The sequence below is a fragment of the Penaeus monodon genome, chromosome 39 (genome assembly GCF_015228065.2).
Source record: "Penaeus monodon isolate SGIC_2016 chromosome 39, NSTDA_Pmon_1, whole genome shotgun sequence".
Taxonomy (NCBI): Eukaryota; Metazoa; Arthropoda; class Malacostraca; order Decapoda; family Penaeidae; genus Penaeus; species Penaeus monodon.
This window is the reverse complement of record NC_051424.1, coordinates 21154045-21164223: the sequence shown is the minus strand read 5'-3', so window position 1 is coordinate 21164223 and position 10179 is coordinate 21154045.

Genomic DNA, 10179 nt, shown 5'->3' with positions numbered 1-10179 from the left:
CCCTGTCGTTTAAGGAAAAACTCGAAGGTTACAATCGACGCCCCCGCTATCTCAGGAAGAAACGGACCAAGAATCTGCTTCCGTATTTTGACAGAGGAAGGCGGAGAAGGAGCTCAAGCTTGCCAGCCCTCCCCGAAGGCGGTTCGCATACCGTCTTCGGGAGTAAGCGAACGAAACGCCCGGAGGCACCAGAGCCTCTGGTCAGCCATCTGTCTCTCATCGCAGCAGAAGGCAGACTCGGAGATTGAGATGAGGGGACGACGACGACGAGGAAGAGTGGGAGCATGAGAGCGAATCGATTCGTCTGACGAAACGCAGACCCAACCAGCGGGTGTCCTGGGAGTGGACAAAGACTGGCTCAAAGGGCTGGAGGCTGACCCTCTGACGGGGAAGAGCGCCAAGTCAGGACTGATCCCTCATGAAGTACAGGGACTGCTCAGGGGACGGCCAAGGGAGGAGCGAGCACCAAGCGCATCACGTCTGGCTGTGCTCGTCGGTGCCGCGCTGTCGGTCGAGCCGCGGACTCCCCAGGCCAAACGCGCGGCCAAAGAGCAATACCTCCTCGTCCCGAAGGAGAGGCGAACCACCCCCAGGACTGAAAGTGTCACCACTCCAGGACTCGGTATCCCACGCCTCCTCCTCGGGTGCTAAAGGTGGCAAGGAGGTGAAGAAGAAGGGGAACTTCTTGAAAGGAGAGGAGGAACAAGGAGGAAGAGACGGAGAGAGACGAGAGGGAGCACAAGAGTCCAGGCGAGGAGAAGGGAAAGGAAAGGCCAGAGAATACTAGAGGGAGGAAGTCAAGTAGGGGTGAACGTGCGAAAGAAAGAAGAAAGAAGTGGAAGTAGGAGAAGGGAAGGGGGGAAGGAGAGGGGGAAATTTTAGCGAAATCTCTATACCAGGAAATGGATCTGACTGCTTGCTCTCCTGAAGATTCGAAGAGGAGGTCAAGGACATGAGTCTAGGGTCTCCAAGAAGGAGTGGAGACAGACGCTCGCAGGAGTACTCTGCCGGACATTCGCGTCCTCAGTCGTTAGGTAAGTACACATTTCCGAACACACACACACACATATGTATATATATATATATATATCATATATATATATATATATATATGTGTGGTGTTGTGTGTAGTGTTGTGTGTGTGTGTGTGTGTGTGTGTGTGTGGTGTTGGTGTGGTGTATGTAGATATAAATGTACATATACATGTATATATAGATATTAATATAAATCTAAAAATCTACACACACACCAACACCACACACAACACACACACACACACACCACACACACACACACACACACCACACATCATATTATTAATATATATATAGAATATATGTGTATATGTATATATAAGTATACATATGTGTATATGTATATATAAGTGTATACATATATGTATGTATATATGTATATATATTATTTATATTTTATATCTATATATATACATATATACAGACCTACAAACAACATTACATATGTATATATATAATAATATATAATATATATATATATATAATATTATATATGTATATATAGTTATGTATGTGTCCACAACACACACACACACACACACACAACACACAAAACACACACACACACACACAAACACACACACACACACACACACACACACACCACACACATACACACCACACACACACACACATATATATATATATATATATATATATATATATATATATATATATAGTATATATATATGAGGTATATATTCAAATATTAAGTATGTCTAGGTATTCGCCTTATTTATGAATTAAGTACATTCCTGTATTTCAGTGATATTGCTGTAGTCACAAAGATTACTTATAAGTTTGGCCTCGTATCCAAACAAGTATCGCTGCTAAAGACGCAAAATTACGTCATGCAAATCACTGACAAATGCACATGAATCTAGTATCTATTATATCAACCCGCCATGATGAGGGAAGCGGATAACGTAAATAAAAAAAAATCTTAAACACAGCAAACAAATTAATATCTCAAACTGATGTCACTATAAAATCATAAGTTTTCTCAACAGCACCCTTTTCTTTAACCCTACCCATTCCTACCTCTATATTTACCTTGAAGCAAAGTGCATGTCGCCTTTTCCGAGATGTACCGGAGCTCAACACAAAATAAAACACAGGTTCCATGCTCAAAAGGACAAAATATATAAAATATCAGATAAGGAGATTGCCCTTAAAATTCAGATATCGACTTCAACTATCACAAAATATACGGTATCCAGTTTGAAAGACACTGACTACGACAACTAAAGAAAGAAAAGGAAGGAGAAGGAAGTAAAACCAGTAACAAACAAACAACAAGTAGGCTAAAAATGGACAAGTAAAAGGGCATACTAGAAGCTTACATATTGAGCCAAAGAATGGAAAAGCCAAACGCGGGCTGTGTAAAGCATTTACACCAGTCTTAGAGAGGAGGTACCTTATTTTAGGGCAACCGAAAACCTTATAAGTATCGACACAATTCAAAATGGAGGAAATAAAACCAGGGAAAGATTTTTTTCTGGTTTTACTCCTATGGTTATTATTGCTCTTGTTGTTCTAGGATGCTATTAAAAAATGATGGTAATGCCAATGAACAGGATGATTAATTATTATCACTATTACCGGTATAGTTATAGCTGCTGTTATAAGTATTGTTGCTACTACTGCAGTCCCGTCACTACTAACTCATATTATTCATTAGTATCAATCTACTAACTACTACTACCAGCACCACCAGTACCACCCTCGCTAATAGTACTACTACTATTACTTTACTATTTCTTAAGACGGCTTCTACTGCTACTGCTAGTTACTACAATGCCTACTATTAATATCACCACTATGCTACGCTATTGTGATGATACTAAAACTACTGTTACATTTTCGACCAATACCACGCTTACTGCTACAAACTACTGATCACTACTACGTGTATTGACTGATGACGAGGGCGGGACTAATGCTAGAAGAGTACTTTGACGTAGGATACTGCTACTACTACTGTTACTATACTAGGATTACGACTACTGACGTAGCCACAATAACTATTATTACTTATACTACACTGAGTCTATTATTATTATAAGTATGCCATCATCATTCACCATCGCACCCATCACTACCATCCACCAGCATCAGTATCGCCCACTGTATTACTATCACTATTATTGTCATCACCATCATTACAAATCTCTTTCAATTTTTTTTGTTTTGTTTTTTTTTTTTTTTTGCTTCCATCATCGGTTTATCCTTTGATTCTTTTTAGGATTAAGTGGTCATAGTCCCTTCGACATTCAGTTTATAGGGGTAACTGAAATAGATATATAAGTGCACAAAATCAAGTGAAATTACACAAATGAAATATATTGAGCTTACTTATAAATTTGGATTACAGTCAGTCTTCTAATCTGCTTAGATTATAACAGCCTAAGATTAGACGTAATTTTTTGTTATAAAGTCATCGAGTCCGTTCATGTATTCAGGAGCCGCACTTTCTGCTAATGAATATACTTTTGGGGGGGTGGTGGGGGGGCCCACATATAACTATTATCTCATTCCGTTCTCTTAATCTCATCAGATTGGTTACCTATTCTGTATTACTAATGCCTTTAAGAGGTACCCTTATATGTATTCCTTCCCAGACCCATTACGTTTTCAATCGATAATATAGTCTACGGAGGAGTTTCGGAAGTTCCCCTTAAACCCACTTTCTTTGGTGTAATTCTTGAATTCCAAAGAAAACGAATTTATCTCCCAGGCCAACGTTATGGATTAATAATGGATATTTTAGTGTGATTAAATACTTTCATAATGAAGCTGGGACGTATAACGCAAAGACCATCAGCCTCATCACATTCATGATATAAACTACACAATATGCAAGTGATCACATTAATAATAAAATTGATGATTGAAAGTGAGGGCTGCGGGTTATAGAGTGATTTTAACATGTCAAAATTATCAATCAAGGTATTACAGGGTTACTTTTATCGATTCTGGTAAACTTAACTACGCAGAAGATTCAACACAGACATACACCTTTCTCTCCTCTGCTCTCTCTCTCTCTCTCTCTCTTCTCTCTCTCTCTCTTCTCTCTCTCTCCTCTCTCTCTCTCCTGTCTCTCTCTCTCTCTCTAATATATATATATATATGGAGAGAGGAGAGAGAGAAGAGGAGGAGCGAGAGATGATGAGAGGTAGAGGAGAGAGCGAGAGGGAGGATGAGACAGAGAGCGACCGGAGGAGAGAGAGGAGGAGGAGAGGACGAGAGGAGAGAGATGAGAGAGAGAGAGGGTAGAGAGAGAGACTGAGAGGGAGAGAGAGAGAGAAAGTGTTCATGTCGTGTGTTAGAATCTTTCTGCAGGAGTTGAAGTTTACCAGGAATCGATAAAAGTACCCTGTAACTACCTTGATGATTTAATTTTGACAGCGTAAAATCACTCTAATTAAACCGCCAGCCCTCACTCAATCATCCCCATTTATTATTAATGTGATCACTTGCATATTGTGTAGTTTAATTCATTAATGTGATGAGGATGATGTCGTTGCGTTATACGTCCCAGCCTTCATTAATGAAAGTATTTAATCACAACTAAAATAGCATTATTATCCATTAAACGTTGGTGGAGAAATAAATTCGTTTCTTTGAAATCAGGATTACACCAAAGAAAGTGGGTTTAAGGGGAACAACTTCCAAATATCCTCCGTAGACTTAGATTATCGATTGAAAAACGTATGGGTCTGGGAAAAGGAATACATATAAGGTACCTTCTAAAGGCATTAGTCTACAGAATAGTAACCAATCTGATGAGATTAGAGAACGGAATGAAGATAATATGTATATGGTGCCAAAAGTATATTGCATTACAGAAAGTGCGGCCCTGAATACATGGAAGCAGGACTCGAGACTTACTTAAAAAAAAATTACGTTAATCTTAGGCTGTTATATTCTAAGCAGATTAGAAGACTGACTGTAATCCAATTATAAGTAAGCTCAAATATTGCATTTGTGTAATTTCACTTGATTTTTGTGCACATTATAGATCTATTTCAGTTACTTACCCCCATATAAAACTGAAATGTCGAAGGATCTATGACCACTTATCCTTAAAAGAAGCAAAGGATAAACAAGATTGATGGAAGCAAAAAAAAAAAAAAAAAAAAAACAAAAAAAAAAAATTGAAAGAGATTGTAATGATGGTGATGACAATAGGAGTGAATGAATAGTAATAAACAGGGGCGATAATGATGATGGTGATGGTAGTGATGGTGGACCGATGGGATGATGAGGCGATACTTATAAAATAATAGAAGACAGTGGTAGTAATAGTAATAATAGTATTGTGATAGTAGTAGTAGTACTAATATAGTAGTAACAGTAGTAGTAGAAGTTATCAATAGTAAAAGTACTATTATAGCATTAGTCGCCTAATGAGTATTTAGTAAATAAACAGTAGTAGTGATAGTAGTTGTAGCAGTAGCAGTGGGTAGTGGTCGAAATGTAACAGTAGTGTAGTAGCAGTTCACAATAAGCGTAGCAGTAGTGGTGATATAATTAGTAGCAGTTGTATTAATAGCAGTAGCAGTAGAAGCCAGTCTTAAGAATAGTAGTAAATATTAGTAGTACTCGTAGCGATGGGGGTATGGTGGTGCTGGTAGTAGTGAGTTAGATTGATACTAATGATAATATTGATGTTAGTAGCTGACGGGGGACTGCCGTGTACCAACAATACTTATAACAGCAGCTATAACTATACCGGTAAAAATAGTGATAATAATTATCATCTGTTATTGGCAGATTACCATCATTTTAATAGCGATCCTTAGAACAACTCACAGAGCAATTAAAAACCATCGGAGTAAAACCAAGAAAAAAAAAAAATACTTTTCCCTGGGGTTTATTTCCTCATTTTGAATTGGTCGATACTATAAGGTTTCGCGGTGCCTAAACATAAAGGTACCTCCTCTCTAAGACTGTTTAAATGCTTTACACAGCCCGCGGCTTCCATCTTGGCTCAAATGTAGCTTTAGTATCCTTTACTTGTCAATTTTTTGGCTATTGTGGTTGTTGTTACGTTTATTTTCTTTCCTCCTTCTTTCTTTAGTTGTCGTAGGTCAGTGTCTTCAAACTGGATACGGTGATATTTTGTGATAAGATGAATTCGATATCTGAATTTAGGGCAATCCTCCTTAGCTGTAGTTATATATTTGTCCTTTGAGTATGGAACCTGGTTTTATTTTGTTTTGGCTCCGTACATCGCTCGGAAAAGGCGAAACATGCACTTGCTTTAAAGTTAAATATAAGGATAGGATGGGAGGGTTTTAAAGAAAGGGTGCTGTTGAGAAAACTTATGAGTTTATAGTGACATCAGTTTGAGATATGATATGTTTGCTTGTGTTTAAGATTTTTTTTTTATTTACGTTTATAGCTTTCCTCATCATGGCCTGGGGTTGATATAATAGATACTAATTTCATGTGCTTTGTCAGTGAATTTGCATGACTTAATTTTGCGTCTTAGCAGCGATACGGTTTGGATAAGAGGGCACAAACTTATAAGTAATCTTGTGACTACAGCAATATCACTTGAAAATACAGGAATGTACTTAATCATTTAAATATAAGCGGAATACCTAGACATACTAATATTGAATATATACATTCATATATATATATATATATATATATATATATAATATATATATATATATATATATCATATATGTGTGTGTGTGTGTGGTGGTATTGTGTGTGTGTGTGTGTGTGTGTGTGTGTGTGTGTGTGTGTGTGTGTGTGTGTGTGTGTGTGTGTGTGTGTGTGTGTGTGTGTGTGTGTGGACACATACATAATATATATACATATATATATATATATATATATATATATATATATATAAATATATATAAATATAATATGTATGTATGTTTGTAGGTCTGTTATATGTTATATATATCGATATAAATATAAATGAATATATATACATATATAACATACATATAGTATATATATATACATATACACATATGTATACTTAATATATATATATATATATATGATATATATATATATATTATAGTGTGTTGTGTGTGGTGTGTGTGTGTGTGTGTGTGGTGTGTGTGTGTGGTGTGTGTGTGTGTGTGAGATTTTATGATTTATATAATATCCTATATATACATGTATATGGTACCATGTATATCTACATACACACACACACACCAACAAACACAACAAACACACACACACACACACACACACACACACACACACACATATTATATATATATTATATATATATATATTATATATATATATACATATGTGTGTGTGTGTGTTCGAAAATGTGTCATTACTTAACCGGACTGAGGACGCGAAATAGCATGCAGAGTACTCCTGCGAGCGTTCTGTCTCCACTCCTTCTTGGAGACCTAGACTCATGTCTTGAACCTCCTCTTCGAATCTTCAGGAGAGCAGCAGTCAGATCCTTTCCTGGTAAAGAGTTCCCCGCCTTTTAAAAAAAAAAAATTTCCCCCCTCTCCTTCCCCCTTCCCTTCTCTACTCCACTTCTTTCTTCTTCTTCGCCACGTTCACCCCTATTTTTGACTCTCCCTCTCAGTATTCTCTGGCCTTTCCTTGTCCTTCTATTCGCCCCTGGATCTGTGACTCCCTCTCGTTCTCTCTCCGTCTCTTTCCTCCTTTCCTCCTCTCCTTTTCAAGACGTTCCCCTTCTTCTCACCTCCTTGCACCTTAGCACACCGAAGGAGGAGGGGGCGTGGGATACCGAGGTCCTGGAAGTGTGACCTTTCAGTCCTGTGGTTCGCTTCTCCTTCCGGGACGAGGAGGTAAGTGGAGTTGCTCTTGGACCGCGCGGCCTGGGGAAGTCGCGGCTCGGAGACAGCGCTGCACCGGACGAGCACAGCAACCAAGACGTGATGCGTGGTGCTCGCTCCTCCCTTGGCCGTCCTGAGCCAGTCCCTGTACGTCATGAGGGGTGGGGAGCAGCGCTGACTTGCGCTCTTCCCGTTCAGAGGGTCAGCCTCCACCCTTTGAGCCAGTCTTTGTCCACTCCCAGAGAAACCCTGGTTGGGTCTGCGTTCGTCAGACGAATCGCATTACTCGCTCTCAGCTCACACTCTTCCTCGTCGTCGTCGTCCTCTCATCATCAAGCTCCGGAGTTGCCTTCTGCTGGCAGATGGAGACAATGGCTGACACAGAAGGCTCTGGGCCTCACGGGCGTTCGTCCGCTTACGCCCCGAAGACGCGTATGCGAACGCCTTCGGGGAGGCTGGCAAGCTTGGAGGCTCCTCTCCGACCTTACTCCTTGTCAAAATACGGAAAGCAGATCTTGTCGATAATTTCTTCTGAGTAGCGGGGCGTCGGATGGTAACCTTCGAGTTTTTCCTGTAAACGGACAGGGTGTCGCGCGGGTAGTCACTCTCGAGATTCAAGTTGTCCTACGGCACTCAGGTGTGTGCATGCCACTGTCCCACCGGGATAAGAGGTTCCCCCATTTGTTCCCTTCTTCTCCTTCATCTTTTCGAAACCCTACTTCCGCTACTTTTTTCCTTCCAGTCTACTTTACCTTCTCCTTCTCCTCCTTCTCCCGCGCCTTCAGGAGCCTGGCTGACAGAACACCCCCGACAGCACCGGTCAATTCTGAGTTCCTCAGATGCTCGCACGGGACCCCAAGGGAACGTCGTCTCGCCGTCGTCAGGGACTGCGATTGCCCTGTGGTGGATCCTATAAATCTCCCGGAAAGTGTGATGGTCAAAGCCTTCCTCAAGGATCCTCTGTTCTTCCCGTTCTTCTTTGCGCCGAGTCTGCCCTCGCGCTCGCTGAAGCCGCTGGGACGCCACGCGCCTCCGTTTCTGACGGGGGAGCTTTTTTTGTTACCGCAATTCCTCCATCTCCATCTCCTTGACGCAAGGTGACGGCTGGAGGATTTGCAGGGGACATCGTAAGCACAGCAGGATCTCATGTCGCTTGACCCTCGAGAGTCGCCTAGCCCATCTGGTCACGCGAGCTCGGACAAGAGTGATAGGAAGCTCTCGGTGTCGTTGGAGTGTGCAAAGACGCGAGCATTTTGGCGAAAAGAGAACTCTCTTCGAAAGCTTGACGCACGAAGCGAGGACTCCAGCCGCACTAACGACTCACGGATCAGCAAAAGCTTCTATTAGTTAACCAATTTTGATCATCACTAAAAACACCACTGTCCTGGAAGAAGAAGAACAATATTCAAACTCACGATCATTATCGGTAACATTCTTACAAACAATTAACTGAAATCGAAAAAAAAGAAAATAACACAGAATCACTCGCAAGATTCCACACACACACACACACACACAAATCGGATTGCACAAATAAACCACAAGAATTCCAAGCAGTAAAAAACATTACTTGAATAACTTGAACTACCACAGAGAACCCAAAACACACCATGCTTCTCCACGAGGACCGAGAAACACTAGAGGCTCTAGGAAGCCGTCATAGCCGTGCGAGCGTGTGGCTTCACGGGAGAAACGGGGTAGTGTTGTTGCTGTTAACTTCACCGCCATTATTCTTATGCATTTTCTCCAAGCTGTTGACGTTTTCTACACAGTTTATATTTCTATATCTAATTGTTGTTTGATAGTTATTATCATACTGATTACAATTAACATTGTTATTATTGATGCACTGAGGGTCATGGCAATGATCACAGATACTATAATTACTGGCTCTATTATTGTTATTAGGAAGAAATACTAAGACTGAAGGCGATAATGATTAATATAATAACGATTGATGATTGATGATCCTGATGATGATGATAATGATCCTGGTATACTTGTTACATTATTGTTAAATGGCATCGACTTACTATTCATATTCATTCATATATACAATAGTTGTGTAATGAATAAAATACCTAGCCTGCCTATGATTTCAAATATTTATTGTTTTTTAGGTCAGTATTTGAAGCTTCATCAAAATAAGGTGTAATTTTAAGAAATAAATGGTAGGTGAGCGATGTAATAGTTGCAGTATAGTTTACTACTGGTTTTACTATCAGTGTTGTTATAAAATCTGTTATAGGCATTGGTAGAGTTTTGATCTTTATCGTAATCTTTATCATCATCGTCCTTTATCATCATCCTCATTGTACTATTAATATTATTATTACCGTGAT